This window comes from Telopea speciosissima, chromosome 2 (genome assembly GCF_018873765.1).
Source record: "Telopea speciosissima isolate NSW1024214 ecotype Mountain lineage chromosome 2, Tspe_v1, whole genome shotgun sequence".
NCBI classification, from domain to species: domain Eukaryota; kingdom Viridiplantae; phylum Streptophyta; class Magnoliopsida; order Proteales; family Proteaceae; genus Telopea; species Telopea speciosissima.
Window position 1 is genome coordinate 74,003,906 of NC_057917.1, and position 19,748 is coordinate 74,023,653.

General features: G+C 44.1%; 1 protein-coding gene across 7 annotated transcripts in view; it reads right to left on the reverse strand.

The window, feature by feature from the left end:
• LOC122650012 (callose synthase 7-like) overlaps positions 1–19,748 on the reverse strand; it is a 101,214-nt gene that overhangs the window by 46,729 nt on the left and 34,737 nt on the right. The window lies entirely within an intron of this gene.

The window sequence follows — 19,748 nt, forward strand, 5'->3', positions numbered from 1 at the left end:
CAAAGCGGAATTCTTAATCCATTCAATTAATTTGATGGGGAATGGGTTTCAGTTTCACAATTTTTAAATAAGAATAAAACAACCAGAATGCTAGTCAATCTAAACTTCCAAAAGTAACAATCCAAAAACAATGAAACAAAACTTTTACAATTCGGCTCCTTGTCCATCTCGACTATCTGAAATTTCCCATAAGAGGCGGCAAGGGTTCAATTTTTTTCAGGTAATTACGGTTACAGGGTTCGTTTTACAATATTTCGTATGACGCAGACAGAACCTTGAGGGACTTGTCAATCGTTCCCCAGCCTGTCCCAATTTTGAATTGTTGTGGTTCGACGACCTGGCTTTTATAGGTAAGCTCCCCAACAATTGAAAGAAGCAGCTTTCAATGTCAAAAAGAACGTCAAGTTAGCATTCCGATTATAGTTAGTCATCAGGAATGACCACCCTGTCAAACAGTATTTGGGAGACTGACGTCAATTAAATTTTTTAGAGTTCAATCATTGCCAAGGTTCAAAGAAAGGCTAGTCCAGAAGCAAAGAATGTTTAAACCACCTGTATGGAATAAATAAAAGAAGGATGTCTGGAGGTAAAAAGCCTCGTCGGAGGAAGAGTGCAGAAACGTCAAATAAAATACTCCCAAATCCCAACTTACAGGCAGATTGGGCTCCATTTCTAATGACAAATATCTAAACAATTTTACAATTGTAGAAATCCGTGAATCAGGCTTGTCTATGAGACAGAGGCCAAGCCTTTATTTATAACTTCAAAATATTACAAATATGGAATGATTAACTCAATCCTTACCTACCACACCCACCACACCTAACACATTTAACATGTGCATAATGAACCTAGACACTATAGGTACAAGGACAATATTACCCCTGAACCTATATTACAACACTCCCCCTCAAGTTAGTGCATACATATCAAACATGCCCAACTTGCTAATAACAGAACAAAACAATTTACTACTTATTCCCTTAGTGAGAATATTAGCCAGTTGGTTACAAGACTGAACAAATGGAACACAAATGACTCCTTGCTCCAGCTTTTCCTTGATAAAATGTCGGTCAATTTCAACATGCTTGGTACGATCATGTTGGACCGCGTTATGGGCAATACTGATTGCTGACTTGCTGTCACAGTAGAGCCGCATAGGAAGATCAACAGCCATACCTATATCTTGAAGAAGCCCCTTGAGCCACAAAAGTTCGCAGACCCCTTGTGCCATGGCCCTGAATTCTGCCTCAGCACTAAACCGAGCAACCACGGCTTGTTTCTTGCTCCTCCAAGCAGTTAAGTTTCCTCCAACAAATGTACAATATCCGGATGTTGACCTTCTATCATCGGGACTGCCAGCCCAATCTACATTAGTATAGGCCTCTATCTGAAGATTACTGGGGGGAGAATATGAGATTCCTTTTCCAAGAGAAGACTTTAGGTACTTCAGAATTCTATAGGCTGCCTCCATGTGAGATGAGTAAGGGTCATGCATGTACTGACTTACAACACTTACTGCAAATGTGATGTCAGGTCGGGTATGAGAGAGATATATCAACCGTCCTACTAACCTTCGATAATTCCTTTATCCTCCGGGTCACCTTCCTTGCTCTTTAAGTGTGTGTTAGGTTCCAAAGGGGTATCAACAGGTTTACACCCGAGCATCCCTATATCACTCAGAAGATCAAGAGTATACTTTCTCTGGGAAAGAGATATATCCTCAGCTGAATAAGCAACCTCTATTCCCAAGAAATATCTTAAACGCCCCAAATCTTTGACCTCAAATTCTGTCCCCAAATAATTCTTCAAATTCTGAATTTCCTGTGTATCACTCCCTGTGATCACTATGTCATCTACATAGACTAGTAGAATTGTGATATGCTGTCCCACTTTCTTCACAAACAACGTGTGGTCAGCATTGCTTTGCTTATAGCCATTGGCAATCATGGCTTTGTGAAATCGACCAAACCAGGCCCTGGGTGATTTCTTTAGACCATATAAGGCCTTTTTCAATTTGCACACTTTTCCCTGGGTATTTGGAGTTGCAAAGCCAGGAGGGATTTCCATATAGACATCTTCTTCTAGCTCTCCATGTAGAAAAGCATTCTTGGCATCAAGCTGTTGGAGAGTCCAGCCTTGATTTACTGCACAAGAGATGATGACTCTAAATGTGCTCATTTTTGCCACAGGAGCAAAGGTTTCCTGGTAATCGATTCCATGGGTTTGTGTGAACCCCTTTGCAACCAATCTCGCCTTGTATCGATCTACTGACCCGTCTGAATTGTGCTTCACAACAAAGACCCATTTACAGCCAATGGGTTTCTTTCCTGGTGGAAGAACTGTCAAGTCCCAAGTTTTGTTTTTCTCCAGGGCAAGCATCTCTTCATTCATTGCTTCCTTCCATTTCTGCTCGGCTATTGCTTCCTGCCAGTTTTTAGGAATGGAAACAGAGGATAACGAAGAAACAAAGGCATGGAATGTAGGAGTTAAAGAATTATAAGAAACAAAATTGGAAATTGGATGCTGAGTACAGGTCCGCTTTGGTTTCCGGACAGCAATGGGAAGATCAAGACTAGGATCAGGTATAGGAATAGGCTTACCAGAGTGAGGAGCAAGACTTGGAGCAGGCGCTGATTGTGTGGGAGCAATGATGGTGGTTTCTTTGTGCTCAGTTCCATGAGGAGGGAAGTGAGTCCCACGTGAGTATGTCTTCAATTCCTTTGATTCTCTAGACTCCCCCTGGACTATAGGCTGCTCATACTGTTGTCCTTGCTCTTGACTGGTAATCCCATCTTCCAATTCAATTGACACATCCTCTATAGTAGGCATATTTACATCTAGAGGAGCAATCAAAGGTACATCTTCATCATCTGGAATCTCCCCCTGAAGAGGTACCGGTGATGCAACATAAGCTTCAGACTCCCGAAAGACAACATCCATTGTTAAAAATGTTTTTCTCGTAGGGGGGTGGTAACACTTGTACCCTTTCTGGGTAGCAGAATAGCCTAGAAAGACACACCGAAGACCTTTGGGGTCAAATTTCCCATGAATATGATGGTTTTTGGCAAACACCACACAACCAAAAATTTTGGGGTCAACAACAAAATTAGACGAACCCAATAATACCTCCAATGGGCAGCGACCATCGATGACTCGGGAAGGAAGACGGTTGATCAGGTATGTAGCTGTAAGAATAGCATCACCCCAGAAACGTGTAGGAACATGCATGGCAAACATAAGTGAGCGAGCAACACCAACAAGTGCTTGTTCTTACGCTCAGCTACACGATTCTGAGCCGGAGTATCAACACAAGATGTTTGATGGATAATACCATGAGTGTCCAAGTAAGTGCGAAAAGCGCCATCCATGTATCCTTGCACTTGTCAGACCGTAAAATCTTCACCTTGGCATCAAATTGTGTTTGAACCATCTTATGAAACAGACGGAAACAAGTAAAAACATCGCTCTTGCTATGCATCAAATATACCCATGTGGTGCGACTAAAACAATCAATAAAAGTAACAAACCATCTAAAACCAGAAGTAGAAACACATCGGGCTGGTCCCCACACATCAGAATGAATTAATCCAAATGGTGTCATACTTCTTTTGTCAGAAATAGGGTAAACATTCTGAGTTTGCTTTGCTAAAGTGTAAGCATCGCAAGAAAAATTGTTTGGATTACATTGCTTAAATAAGCTAGGAAATAAAGTAGATAAGACTTGCAATGGTGGGTGCCCCAAACGGCGGTGCCACTTATTTAATTCCAGTAACGCAGATGTAGAAGCAGAAGGGGACGGCTGAGAAGTTAAAGCTGCCGGCAACCTGTCAAGCACATATAAACCACCAACCACCTTACCACATGCAATCGTACGACCCGTTACCAAGTCCTGGAATAAACAATGATTGGGGAAAAAAATTACTTTGCAGTTTAAGTCCCTAGTTAAACTACTAATGGATAATAAATTAGTAGAGAATTTAGGAACATGCAACACAGAGGAAAGACAAAGAGAAGGAGTGCACTGAATAGACCCCTTGCCAGAAATTGGCGAGAGAGACCCATCAGCAACCCGAACTTTATTATGACTAGATAAAGGAGAATAATTGAAGAAAAGGGAGGAAGAATCTGTCATATGATCGGTTGCACCAGAGTCAATAACCCAAGAGTCAGGTATGACCGAGGTGCAATTCCCACCAAATGAAATACCTGAAGAGTGAGGTGTAGTGGAATCTGATGGCAAGGAAACAGCAGAAGCAGCCAAAGAAGGAGGCCCGAAAGAAGAGGTGTCCAACCGAGATATCATAGTCCGGAGATGCTGAAGTTCTTCAACCACTTGGAAAAGAGACAGATCAGCAGTTGCCTGCTCCTCAGTAGATGCCTGGTTTGCCCGGACATTATTGGATCAATTGGAGCCACCCCTCCCATGCCCATGGGTATCTGCAGGGCGACCATGAAGCTTCCAGCAACGATCCTTGGTATGCCATTCCTTCCCACAGTGATCACATTTAATAGGAGGGCGATAACTAGTAACACTAGAACTGCGGGAAGAATTACCACAAGAAGTAGGCTGAGAACCAGAAAGTAGGGCCGATCGTTCCTGAGTGACAGAAGTAATCATGGCTATCCGGCGAGTATCTTCGGCTGCAAGAATCGCATAGGCCTGCTCAAGAGTTGGTAGGGGATCACTTTTCAGAATATTGGCCCGGATCTGATCAAATTCAATGTAGACCAGCCAAAAAATCAAACACCCGTAAGCCATCTTCCCACTTCCAGAAGGTAGTGGTGTAAACGTCACAAGTAGCAGTGAAGGTCCCCAAAAAATCAAGCTGCTACCACATCGTGCACATTTTATTGTAATACTGAGAGAGGGTCAGCTCTAACTGCTTGGTGGAATGGAGTTTTTGACGAAGTTCATAACACTGGGCAGCATTGCCCACTTGAGAGTAGGTGTCATGGCCTGTCTTCCGGATCTTGGCAGCCGAATCAAGTAAAACGTAGCGTCCGACAATCTCTTGGTCCATGGAGTTGACCAGATACGACATAACCAGCAAATTAAAATTCACCCACCTATCTTGCGCAACTCCAGTTTATGTAGGCCTGACAGTGGTTCCAGTGATGTATCCAAAGAGACCACGAGAACCGATAGCAAACAAACAAGAACGAGACCATAACAGGTAATTGGCCCCATTTAATTTAATAGGGCTGGCTGGAAACGGAACAAAATCATGTTGTGGTGTGCCGTCGAGGCCAGAAGAGGCTGATGTGATCTCAGAAGTGTCAGGCATTGTTGCTGGTCAAAGATAAGTTGTCAATAACCAAAAAAATCTGCAGAAAATATGACTGAATAAACCTGATAAAAAGCTGCAAAAAAATTACTGCATCGATCTTAAAATTCTGCAGGAAAAAAGGCCCTTGGTGGGAGTCAACTCACCACCAAGGGGTGCAAAAATAGATCGGCAAGGCTAGGAAAAGCTCCCGTAAGAAGGAAGGAAGAAGAGAGAGGTCGCAGGAGAGTGGCGGAAGGGTGTGAGGGTTGGCGGAGGCTGGCGGAGGGTGGTGTTGCTGCTGACGAAGTGGTGGAGGGCGGTGGTGCTGCTAGCGGTAGATCATAACAGAAAGAACCTTAGGTCCCATATTCCCGAATTATTTTTTGCTTTGATACCATGTAGAAATCCGTGAATCTGGCATGTCTATGAGACAGAGGCCAAGCCTTTATTTATAACTTCAGAATATCACAAATATGGAATGATTTACTCAATCCTTACCTACCACACCTAACACATTTAACATGTGCATAATGAACCGAGACACTATACGTATAAGGGTAATATTACCCCTAAACCGATATTACAACAAAAATAAAATAATCTACTTACAAATAATGTTAGTCCCCCCTATCGCGAACGCAGAGCCCCTGCCACTCCCAGGATGATAACCATGTTTCGAACCCCTTTCCCTAGGAACCTTTATCTACCACTGCAACTTCTACTTTCGCCCCCCTATCTCCTGCCCACTGCAAACCTACCCCTGCCAACCCTGTCCATCTGTAACTTTCCCCTTCCTCTAACATTTACGCCTTTCCCCCATCTTGCCGACTCCATTTACTCACCCCAATACCCTCGCCCCTCTTATCCTTAATCTAAACCCTCCTAACCCTGACCCCAACCCTCATCCCTGGTCTCCTTTCGAACCAAACCCCGAACCAACCCTTGGCCCACTTTAAGACCGCCCCTACTAATCCCCTAACTCGATCTCAAACCACCATGTCCTTGGTCCACCCCCCGACCCTCTCCCTAACCAACCCTCATGTGACCACTAACTTGCCTCTTATTTCCTATAGACCCGCCCACTCGGGTCAACCCACTAACCTTCCCTTCTCCACCTCTCCTCGACCCGAGTTCTCCAACCCTTCATCCCTCTTGCCCGACTCTCTCCCTGAGTTCCCTGTGATGAACCCCTTGCTTCCGACCCCTATCTCACCATTGGTCTCCCAACCCCCTGTCCTTGCCTATGCTCGCCAGCATAAGAGTCAGCCATCTCTCTCCCGCAGGTTATCTGCCTCTTCCCTCCTCTGGGGAAGCTGCACTAATCCTCTTTGTTCCCATATCTTCAGGCTTCTTTTGGAATGTTCAGGGTCTTAACTCCCTAGCGAAACACTCTGATAGACTGATACCATGTCCCTCATCAAGTCCTCTCACAGCTCCTTTTTTTGTTTGCTCAAAACTCGAGTTCTCCTTTCTAATGCTAACTGCATTACTGTGTGTATTGCCCCTTGGTCCTTCCTCTCCAATTATGACCACTGCCCTAATGGTCGTATTTGGCTTCTATGGGACCCCTCTAAAATCTGTATCTCCCTCATCTCCTCTTCCCCCCAATTCCATCACCTCAAGCTCCTCATCCTAGCTCTTCCTCTTGGTCCTATCTTACTGCTGTCTACACCCTCAACCGTGCAGTGGACAGAGTTCCCTTTTGGACTGATCCATCTCTTCTTTCCTCCCAGGTTGAGTCTCATCCTTGATGTCTAGGGGGATTTCAATGTTGCCAAACACAGCCATGAGAAACTTGGTGGCAGCTCTATTGACCCTAGTAAATGCTTTCAATGACTGCCTAGAGGATCTTGGTATGCATGATCTGAGATGGTCAGGCATGTCTCTTACCTGGCACAATAGGAGAGTTGGCTCTAACCGCATAGCTTGTAAGCTTGATAAAGCCCTTGCAAATGAAGCCTGGCTCTCCTCTTTTCCCAACTCCCATGTCAATTTCTTCCTTCTGAGCATGTCTAATCTGTAATACCCCAGAATTTTGAAAGCCTAAAAGTGTTGATCAATAATTAATTATCTATGCCAAGGGGTATTTTCATAATTTACACCTCAGGGACATTTTTGTAATTTTACACTTTAGGGGCATTTTTGTAATTTTACACCTCATAGGAGTTTTCAGAAGTTTACACATCAAGGGTATTTTTCTTAATTTTACACCTCGGGTATTTTTGTAATTTCACACTTCAGGGGCAAATCCATAAAAGCATAATTATTTTTCCTTATTACATATTGTGTTTAGAATTTAATTCTAGAGGTAACCTAGTACTGAATGACATTGCTATTTAAGAATTAAAGAATGATTTAGTTCTTTATTTAAACTTAATTTGGGAATTTAATAATCAAATGAGCATCTAGCCTAGAATACTAATTTGTTAAGAGGTCCTAGGTTCAAGTCTTATAAGCTGCAAAGGAAGGTGGGTGTTATAATTAAGCTTTTATATTTTTGGATTTAAGTCAGTGGTAGACCCCACCATATCCAGCAAATAAACCATGAGAAAAGGGGGAATTTCAGAATCGTGAAAAGGAGTAGAGATAAAATAGGTAAGTAGAAAATAATAATAATAAGGGGGACAAAAATATCGTGTGAAAAAGGGACAGAGTGACAGAGAGACTCTGACGGGGTGTGGTGGTGGCAGCGGTGGTTGGAGAAACCGAAAGAGAGAGAGAGAGGGTGGCGGCGGTGCTGTAGGAAAAACGACAAAGAGAGAAAGGGAAGAAAGAGTTCTAGGGTTTCGAGGTGGTTGGCATTAGGGTTAGGATCCCAATGTAGATCCTAGCTCTGATACCATGTTGAGAATGAGAGAATTGCTTGTGACATTATGATCAGAGCCTCACTTTATTTATAATAAGTTTAGGAATATTCTAGAATAGGTACAAGGACTGAAATACCCCTATGACAAAAATACCCTTGAACCCATATTACAACACATTGCTTGGTACAATAGTTGACACAAATGCAACTTTCTCAATCATTATGAGCCTATTTCAGCCCCTTCGCAACCAATGGAGGCAAAAGCTCATCCCAAATGCATCTGCTCAATGGAGAATGCTTTAATTTGTTTACCCATAGTCTTAAACCACCTCAAAGTGTAACACCCCATATGCAGGTCATGAATATTTTAATTTTATATTAGGTGTCCTAGAATATTCTAATGCTTGTATGAATATTATAATAGTATTTGAATAATTGTGAGTATTTTATTGCTTCATATTCTGTTTTAGTATTATATTAGTTGATTGTATAATGTTTTATATTATTATAATGTGAAGAGAATTATTTTATTATTTTTAATAGTAGTTATATGAATTATATGAGTTTTATATTATATAATACACTATGGTGTATGTATGTGTATATATATGATTGATATAACATATAGTTGTAATTGTATAATACACTAAGTGAATAGTGAAGTAGGTTGGAATAGTCAAGTAGGAGGTGGCTTGGCTTGGCTTGGCTTGGCTTGGCTTGGTTTGGTCTGGTTTGGTCTGGTTTGGTTTGGTTGAACCAAATGATTCAAATATGGATAACTATGGCTTGTTTGAGTTATGGAGATTCAAAGAGGAGCAGCCACATGGCTGAGGAAAGAGGAGGTGGCCTATGAGTCTGTGCATGGGGAAGGAGGTGGTGGCTGTTCAAAGCCAGCCACCTGACTGAGGAAGGAGGAGATGGTGGCTTGGGACTTCAGCCACATAAGAGGAATAGGTGTCTTGAGCTGGAATTGTAATTAGTAGAGGTTTGACTAAGGTAAGATAGTTTAATTAATTAGATTGGTGGTTAATGTTTACTAAGTGAATTAGATGTTTGATTAGTTAATAAGTTAGTAATTAGACATATGGGTTTAAGTGAATGATTAGGAAATTAGACATAAGGGTATTTTGAATAAAAGAAAGGGGATTAGATACTCAACAAACCAGAACCGATTCTGAACTGAAGAAAAAGAAGAAAGAAAAGGAAGAAAAGAAGAGGGAAGAGAAGAAGAATGATGTGTTGTTGGGTTCTTATAGAACTAAATGGAAATTGTGCTTGGGAATGTTGATTTAATGAAGATGTAGGAGTATTTGGACCTGGAAGAAAGTTACAATCAGGTTCTGGAGTTGAGAATAAGAAGATAGGAACCTGAACTTCAACTTAAACCAGGTTTTAAAGGGGTGTTCTTATCTGGAGTTGGTGATGGTATGCTAAAGGACTGGAGGACTAAATTGAAAAGAAGCAAAGGAGAATTAATGAAGAAGAAGAAGAAAAGAAGTTGGAGTGTTGTTAGCTGCTGTTGGTGAGTAAAGTTAATGGAAGATTTGAAAGTTTCTGGGTAGCTGAACTATAAGGAATTGAAGGGATTTGAAGCAAAGTACTGCTGGGATTTGGGAAGGAGCTGCAGTGGACTCACGAAATTAATAAGAGAATTATGATCTGAGGTTGCTGAACCATAGGAGATTTGGAAGGAAATCAAGAAGAATTGAAGAGAGGACTTGAGATCTTTGAATCAGGAATTGTTTTTTGAAGAATATTTCCTTAGCTATTGGGATCTGGAATTGAGCGTAGAAGATCTAAAGTTCTAATTTGAAGAAAAACAGACGAGAATTGAAGAAAAGAGAAGCTGAATACCTAGGAGTTGTTGTGGGGCTGCTGTATTTCTGTGAAATTAGATGAACATCTGTGAATTAAGGTGTTGAACCAGTCTAAATTAAAGAGAAAATGGGGCTGGAGGTTGTTGGATGCTTGGGAAAACCAGTAGGAATAATGAACTGTTGGGTTGCTGAACCATCAAATCTTCAAGCGGTACATGCGATTAGGTAAAGAATACAACTGGGTTCAGCAAGGAATTAAGAAAGTGAATTGAAAGAAAGAGGAAGAAAGAAAAGAAGAATGTGAATGAAAAAGAATGGGATTTGATGAGAGCTGCTGTGAAGTTATGAAATCAAGTGAGAGATTTGGGTATTTGAGATGCTGAATGATAGGATTGTAAAGAAGAGCTGGTATGAGAAGAGGGTCTCATTTGGGTGAGGAGTTGTACGATTGCTGGAAACTAAGGATTTAATGACGAATCTGAGATGAATTCTTGAAGCTGTGTCACAAGGGTAAATAAATTCTGGGTTTCCATTTCTGCAGAGTGGTTCAAGAAAATATGGTTAAGGGATATCTAACTAAGATTAATGTTGTAGGTTTTTTTTTTTTTTTTTTTTTGGATGAATAAAAATTTAATTACAAAGAAAGGAGGGGGAATATACAAGCCCGAGGGCCAACAACAATAGAAGGTAGACACTAGCTATGGCGCAAAATGTAGGTAGGGAGACCCCAGGAGACAACAATGAGCCTGTTCCTTGGGGTATCCATAACACTAGCCAGGGGAAGGGAATTAGCTTTAGATGAAACATCAAAGAAGATGGCCTTCCAAATCCTGTCGAAAGAGCGGGAGTTGGACGTCCATCTTCTAAGGTTACGCTCCATCCAAATGTGGGAGATAGTGGCACAAAAGGCAAGCTTGCCAACCTTGTCACAAATCGAATTGCCTCCAAAAGTCATGTCAATCCAAACCCATTCTCGGGACAGGGGCAAAGGCGATCTTCGAGCAGGCCAGCAATGACGAAGGACCCGGTTCTAGATTGAGGCAGCAAAGGGGCAGGTGAAGAACAAATGGTCCACATCTTCGTGCCCATTCCAGCAAAGGCAGCAGCTGGGAGAGACTTGTATGTGGCGATGGATGAGGAAATCTTGGGTGGGGAGGCAGCTAGCTAGGGCACGCCAAGCGGTGAAGCTCTGCCGAGGGATGTGCCCTTTGAACCAAACCACTTTATGCCAAGGACAGGGGGTCCCTCTATGTCTAACCATGTCCCAAGCGGAGCGGGAACTGAAGCTGCCCGAGGGGGAGGGAAGCCATAAGACAGTGTCACCTCTGCCTCGGTGACCAGGGGGGATAGGGGGGAGAGAGCTCCAAAGATCTGCAAGGGGGGGGGGGGAGGGGGGACCAAGAGCCTCTAGTAATGATGGAAGCCACAAGGGTAGATCTGTCCAGGCCGGATGCATAAATGACACGGGGGCTGACAATGGAAGCAAGTACACCTGAAGGGTGCCAATTGTCAAGCCAAAGGAAGGTCTGCAACCCATCATCGATCCTGCAAGATATAGCGCCTCTGGCTATATGCCTCACTGGGAGGATTCTACGCCAAATCCAGGAGGAGTCTGGAGAAGAGCTGACAGTCCAGAGGGAGTCTCTGCGGAGAAGCCCTGCATACACCCAGGCAGTCCAAATGCTGGATTTGTTGGTGAGGAGCTTCCATAACAACTTTATAGAGCCAGCCAAGTTGACATCTTTTATCCTTCTGAGCCCAAGACCTCCTTCCGATTTGGGGGAGCAAAGGGAAGACCAGCTCTTGGGGTGGAGGAACCTAGCTGAATCCACACCTTTCCATAGGAAAGCACACATAATAGATTCGGCAGCCTTAATGGTGGCCTTGGGGAGGCCAAAAACACCGCTCCAATAGATGTAGCAAGACTAGAGAACCAATCTGATAAGCTCGAGACGACCTGCATAGGATAAAAGTTTGGCTTTCCAAAGCTGCAGCCTCTTTCGGAGGAGGTCAAGGATGGGGATGCAGTGGTGGGCTGAAAGTCTGGCAGGGATGAGGGGAAGGCCCAAGTAGCGGACAAGTAAGGTGCCAAGGGAAAAGCCTGTGATGGCGGAGAGGGAAGCTTTGGTGGTATCGGGGACCCCAGCCAGGAAGATTTGGGATTTCAGGAGGTTAATGCGGAGACCAGAAAGACCCTGGAAAAGGAGGAGGGAGGACATTATGGACTCAAGGGAGGGAGGGTCAGCCTTAGAGAAAATCATAAGGTCATCAGCAAAAGCAAGGTGAGTCAGGTTGGTGTGCTTACATTTAGGGATGGGGGAGATGAGGTGGAGGTCAGTTTTGGACTGAATACTACGAGAGAGGACCTCAAGGGAAAGGCAAAAAAGGAAGGGGGAAAGGGGACAGCCCTGTTGAATACCCGCAGAGGAGGGAAAGTAACCAGCAAGGCTGCCATTGAGGAGGACGGAGAAGCGAGGGGTGGAGATGCAGAAGTGGATCCAATTGACAAAGGTGGGAGGGAAGGACATCTTAAGGAGGACTCGGGAGATGAAGTCCCAACGGATGGAGTCGAAGGCTTTGTGGATGTCTATCTTTAAAAGGGCGGAAGAGGAGATGGATTTACGGTGGAAGCCTCGAACAATTTCCTGGCAAAGGATAATGTTGTCCGAGATGCTTCGCCTGGAGATGAAGGCGGAATGGTTGGAGCTAATAAGGGAGTCAATGACAAGTTGAAGGCAGTTGGCAAGGATTTTGGCAATGAACTTATAAAGGAGGTTGCAGAGGGAGATGGGTCTAAAGTCGGGCATGGAAGAGGCTCCAGAAGATTTAGGGATGAGACAGAGAAAGGTGTGGTTGATGCTACGGATCTGGTGGGGGTTAAAGAAAAAGCTCTTGATGGCACTAATGAGCTCAGCACCTATGATATCCCAACAAGAGGGGAAGAACCCCATGTTGAAGCCATCAGGACCAGGAGCTTTACTAGCCTTGTGAGAGCGGACAGCGGAGACAATCTCTGAGTCAGAGGGGATGGAGCAGAGGGAGCTGAAGAGGTGAGAGGGAACGAATTTGTTGATGAGGTTGTCCGGGATGGAGGATTGGGTGGAAGAGGGGGGGCAAAAGATACCAGTGAAGTAGGCTACAGCTTCAGACTTGATAGCATCAACAGAAGAGAGGATCGAGCCATCAGAGGAGGTGAGAGAGAGAATGGAGTTGGAGTTGGATCAGGCTTTGAGGGATCGGTGAAAGAAAGTTGTGTTCGAGTCGCCAAGCTCAAGCCATTTTACCCGGGATTTTTGTTTGAGGAAACTCTCCTCTTGAGAGAGAGAGGAGGCCAGCTCAGAGGCAACAAGGATCTCTTCCTCAGCAAGGGAGGAGTTGAGAGGGTCAGACTGGAGGCAAAGCTGAATGGTGGAGAGGGTGTCAAGACAAGAGGAGACACGGGAGGAGATATTTCCAAAAGTGGAGGAGTTCCAAGATTTGAGGGCTGATTTGACATTTTTGAGCTTTAAAGAGAAGGCAAGGAGGGGGGAGGAGAAGGACAGGAATGGAATATCCCAAGCAGCCTGAACAATAGGAAGTAAACCTGTATGTGAGGACCACATGTCAAAAAACTTGAAGGGTTTGGGACCAAAGGAAAGGTAGAGGAGGACAAAGAGAGAGATGGGGGAGTGGTCTGAGAGGCCTGGGAGGTCAAAGATGGCATAAGAGGAAGGAAGGGATGAGAGCCAGGGGTCATTGACGAGGACACGATCAAGCTTGCAAGCTACTCTGTCAAGGCCAGAGCGCTTGTTGTGCCATGTAAGGTCAGCACCCGACCATCTAAGGTCGTTTAGCCCAGCATCCTCAAGACAAGAATTGAAGGCGTCAACGGCTTGGAGATCTATGGGGGAGCCACCCAGCTTTTCGCGGCTAAAGCGGACCACATTGAAGTCGCCACCCATGCCCCAGGGAGGGGGACCAACGGACAGAGAAAGGGTATGGATATCGTCCCAGAGGGGGAGCCAATCCAAGGGACGATTAAAAGCGTAAACCAAGGTGAAGAAGAGGAGGTGATTGTGAAGATGATCAGAAATGTTAAGATGAAGGTATTGGGGGGAGGCGGAGGAGACTAGAATATGAAAAATGGAGGGATCCCAAAGAACCCAGATTCGGCCATTAGGAGAGTGGGTGTAGTTAGAGAGGAAGGACCAAGAGGGGGCAAGAGAGTGAGCAATGCGAGAGGAGTTGGTTTCAAGAACCTTCATTTCAAGGAGGCAGCAGAGGGAGGATTTGGAGGATTTAATACGATCACGAATCTCAACTTGTTTAGCCGGGGCGTTGAGGCCGTGGACATTCTAGATGGTCCAAGGGATCATGAGCAAGGGGGGGAGGGGGTAACCAACCAGCAGTGGAACTAACCCGAGACCTCGGGGGAACACTACGAGGCCTCGAGCGGTACTCTCTCAAAGGGGGAAAACAAACCAAAGGGGAGGAGGGGGAGGAAGGGATCAAAGGAGGCAAAGAGCTCTGGGCCAAGGTAAGACCAGTCGATGGGCCAGGAGCAGGTCCATTAAGGTTCAGCCAAGGGGGGTATAGTGTAGTTGGATAAGTTAAATGGGCTTGGTGGGTGGGGGTTAATAAGTGGGTTAGGTGGGCAGGTTGGTGCGTCGGGTCGGACAGGGTGTTGGCTTGAGATGGGACAAAAGGGGGGATGTGGTGGGTAGAAGTGACACATGGCGGGGGGTTGGTGAAAAGGTGTTCCGTAGTGGGATGAGAGGATCTGGTGAAAGGTGAAGAAAGGGTTTTGGTAACAGGGTATAAAGTGGGGTTCTGGTTGCCAAAAGGGGAAAGGGCACAGGTCGAAGCTAAAAGGGGGGTAGCAGGGGGAGCCTGCATATCGGGGTCGCAACGCAAGTTGACCTCGAGAGGAGCAGTCAGGGCTGCAACGTCGCCATCGTTGCCGAGATCGAGGGACTGAAGAATCGCAAATCGATTGTAGTCAACGTCAATGGATCTGCGTGGTAGGTGGGCATCGGGAGAGCCGCCATGGTTGGGAACCTCGTCGGAGTCACCGGAGCTTTTCCGGCGACGATTTCTGGCTTTTTTCCTGCCACGAGGGGGATGCAAAGAGCCTTCAAGCATCAGAGCATGGTTGGTCACCAGTGCTGGTTTCGCCAGGGCTTGAATCGAGGTCTGAAACGGGCCAGCAGCGTCATCTTCCAACTGGTTAGCAATCGTGGCAGTAGCATTGTCTTCCTCGAAGTCTTCTTTCATCTTCACAGAGAGCAGATTTGCAGCAGTCGCACCAGCAGGGGTTGTATCTTTAGCCAAGGGGACAAAAGCGATGGTCGAAGGAGACAGAGGAGCAGAGGACTCAAGAGGGCTCGTGAGGCACTGCTTTGAAGGATGGCCGAAGGATTTGCAGACTGAGCAGCATTGGGGCAACCATTCGTAGGAGGCCATTTGCGAGAAAGAGTGACCATCTTCTTCCTGGATGGTGACAAAATCAGGGGGAGGGTCATCTGTAGAGATTTCAACACAGATACGAGCGAAGGAGAGACGATCCATCTTCTAGGTACGTTCGTCGGAGAAGAGAGGATTGCCGATTGTCGAGCCAACAATACTGAGACCCGAGGCACATCAATAGTGGAAAGGAAGACCCGGTAGATTGACCCAGATGGGGATAGTCTTGAGATCAATTTTGCACAGAGATGAGCGATGGTCCCATTGCCGGAGGAAGATCGGTTTCTTGCCAACCAGCCATGGACCACCCTCCAAGGCGCGTGACTTGTCGAAATCGTCGGAGAACCTGAAGATGAAGATGCCGCTGGAGAGAAGGTATGTGAAAACAGCCCTTGCCGCTCGCCATTGTTTGAGCAGAGAGGATTTGACGACATGGAAGGGCGGACGGGAGCCAAGAAAATGCCCCACGAGGCAGCAGTGCCACTTGGAGAGCTCGTCATCAAGAAAGTCCTTGGGACAGAAGCCAATTTCGAAGTCATCAACGATGGAAGGAGGGACATAGTGCAGGGCGGTCAACAGTGGCGGAGGAGCTACCGGAGACAAGAGAGCTCCAGGTGGTGGAAGGAGGGTTGCTTTGAGTATGGACAGGGTTTGATGGAGGAGAGGTTGAATCAGGCAAGGTGGGTGGTGCAGAGAGTGAAGCAGAGGAGAGTGCAGCAACGGTAGGGGAAATTTGTGGAGCGAGGGCATGGCGGAGAGGAGGGGAAGAGGATGAGGGTGGTGCAGGGGGTGGAGCAGCAGGGCAGGTGGCAGTCAGGGCTGCCGGAGGGGAGCAAAGGCATGTTGTAGGTTGGGTAATTGATAAAAAGGGTGAACTAATTGAAAAAGGATTTGGTATTTTAGTGTTCGTGGAATCCAAAATTGAAGGAAAGTAGGAGAGGAACATGCAAACAAAGGTGTTGATAACCATACTTAAGGTTCAATTAAACGCAAGGGATGAAAGAATCAAAGGTGAGGGAAATCATGAATATCTTTATTATAATGTGTGTATGCTTTGTGATGGAAATGAATGAATGTTGTATGAGTTGATCAGTATTAGCAAATACGTAATCAAGTTTCTATTAAATGAAATGCTTCGGCTACGTTCGGTAAATGTCTGAACAGCGTTCAGAACTGTTTTTCAGTTCTTTAAGAACAAAAAAACATGAATTTCTGTTTGACTTGACGGTTCGTTTTTCTGTTCTTTTAGAATGAACCGGAGGAATATTTGATGTAAAGAACAAGAACGAAATTTATCACGATTCACAATCAAAACCCGTGAGCACTGCGGTTAGAAGGCAAACTTGCGACAGATCTGGGGAAGAGAAGGCAAACTATGCAACTGAACTTGACAACAACGAAGGTGACTCTCTCTCTCTCTCTCCCTCTCTCTCTCTCAAGCAGAATCTCTAAACCCTGAGATTTCAGGGAGTTTAGGGTTTATTCCATGGAAAAGAAAATTGGATTTCCAAAACCTGCGATCTTTGGATTTCTGGTTTATTCCTCCCTTATTCTATTTTTTCCCCAACGTGCAAAGCTGCAACTGTTTTACTAATTCTACAGACTCTTTTTTTTTTTTGCTTTCTTTTTGCTGGGCTGAAGCTATTGTCTATACTCCACGGGGTTGTCCATCCAACTCCCTTTCATTAATTTCACACCAATTTTTGGTGTTATAGAAAATCAATTCCAGACTTTGTGGTTGGGAAAAAAAATAGAATAAGGGAGAGGCTGTATCCTACTTCAACCACTTCTCTGTGTTGGCGACGGAAGGTAGAACCCTAAAGACCCAAATCCATTTCTTTTACCTAGTGGTCCACTTGATTTAGAGATATGGATGTTTTTGGTTGAAGGCATTCAGCTTTCTAAAGGTTTGGTCACCGTCATCATCTTCAGCAGTGAGAGATTTCATCTGTTTACACAGGATGATTTTACCAAAGGAAATAACGAGCATCGTCTGTCCTCTTCGTCATCTCAGAGAGATGTGACTTACAGGTGCAGGGAATCAGGGATTCCTTGTTCTGTTTGTTTTAAACCCAGATGGTTGACAATTAAAAAAAATAAAAAAAGATGATGACATCATTCGATCTCGTTTTTTGAGGTTGGAGGTTCTAAGGAATTGTAGTTTATAGTCTTGAATAGGATGATCTTTTGGCTAGTGGGTTGTTTAGTGCTTGCATCATTCGATCTCGTTTTAGCACATTTCATCTATTCCTAAGATGTTAAAATTAATGTCTAAACTTTTTAAATTGTCAAACAGAACACAACTGGTGAGAAGATGTATCCTACTTCATGTCAGGCTTCAACTGCTAAAAACCCAAAAAATACCATACGATTCCTTGCAATGTCATATGATTTCTTGCAATTTTTTTTCTAACTTGAACTTATGGGATATGATTTTGCAGGAAAAATTAGAGAGAGTTGGATCAGCAGTGAACCAAGTTTAGTTCATACCTGCAATCTCCAAAAAGTGAGTCGATTTTGGTGTATACCTTTGTGAATTTTTTTCTTATCTTCTTTCATGTTGCTTGGTTTCCATTCGAACTTCATAGTTAAAATAATATCTATTGATTTCTGGTATTAGAAACCCACTAAGATTGACTCTAATGTTCATACTAATTATGTACAGTAATAGGTTTACTCATCTTTTCGAAAATATATAAATATAGTTTATACCAAGTCATTGGGTTGAATTGTCTACCCTGTACCATTCTTCAGCCTCATACCTTTGAATTCAATAATGTTTACACTAATAAAGTATTAATAGAAGGTTTTACCTGAGCTTAATTTGCCTCAACTAAGTTGACTTTAATTAATTTGGATATATACATGTGACCTCCTTGTTAATCCTTTTTGTATTTATTAGGCCCGCTGGTAATGTAAAAAGAATCAAAGGCATTGGGTTAGTGGATTATTTCCCAAGCCGATTTGATTGTAAAATGGCCAAAGAGGTACTTTTCCAAGTGATGGAATTTGGATCATACTCATTTTCTCCAATTAATACTGCTCAATTGCCCCCACACCTGACTGAGATCCACTGAAGAGTAGGGCCCAAGGCTCCAACAGCCATCTCTAAGAATATTTCAAATGGATAGAAGAAGACACGACCTCATCATCTAGCCAACAGAATAATGTCTCAAGGGTTTGTCCCTCAGGGTCAAAAGCTGTATCGGCTACGCCTTCATCGGAATTTCTGAAAGGTTATTGCAAGAGTGCAATTACATCGGCAGAGAATCATGCCAAGATGTTCAAAGACATCCTTGAAGGTCTTACCAAGCTAGACCTGAAGAAAGAAGAAGATTAATACAAGTTTTAAGGTGTTAAAGTTGTAATAATTGTTTTAATTAACTATAAGGTACCATATTTTAATTTATGGTAAGGTTGGTTCTGGACTTTATATTTTAATTTAGGGAAAAAGATCTCTGTTCGGGAGTGTGGCCTACGCCAGCACTCCCATGAGTCTATCTCTCTCCTCCTCATGTGAAAACACACCTCTGCCCCCTTATTTTAAGGAGGAGAGAGATAGACACATGGGAGTGCTGGCTTAGGCCACACTCCCGTACAGAAAACTGCTTCCCTTTAATTTATGTTAAATATGTTTTTATAAGATATTTTTAATTTAAGTTTGCTATGTAAGACACATTTTATTTTATTTCCTTGTATGGATGGCATTATTATAATTGATATCAAATAGGATAGAACAGATTATACCAAACACCATTGTCATTCTGAACGGCGTTCTTGAGGCCGTTACCAAACAGTCATTTTCGGTCTCAGAACGCCGTTCTAGACCAAGAACGCCAAAGAACGTTTCTAGTCAAGAATGGGCGTTCTTTGTTCAGACATTTACCAAACGTAGCCTTAACATAACAGTACATAAATTATGAATGATGTGTATTATGAAGTGCTTTTAACCCGAACTTATCTGGGACCCGGGTCAGCCCCTAGAATTTTATTAAAATCCTCAAAAGAATAAGTGAATACACAGGGGGGACATACCGCCTTACCCCAACCCAAAGAGCAAAAGCACTCTTGACCTCTCAAAAGCTAAGCCAGAAAACCCAAAAAGAAACTATTTCCTGAGAAAGGGCAGACCCGTCTTATCCTCTAGTAGAATAGCCTGAAAATCGCCCACAGGCATGCAGCCCTGCTGAAACGTGGCAGAGTCCCTGGTATCACATGCCAAGTTGGCAAGCTAGTCAGTCGCTCTATTACTCTCCCGGAATGCAAAAGTCACAGTAGCCCGCATAGCAGAAACCAAGGCCAAAATCTCACGGAACCAGACCAACATTGCCATAAGTTACACTTCCTCTGGCTAACCATTCTGACCTTGGAAGCAGAATCTGAGTTAACCACCACATCAAGGAGACCCAGATC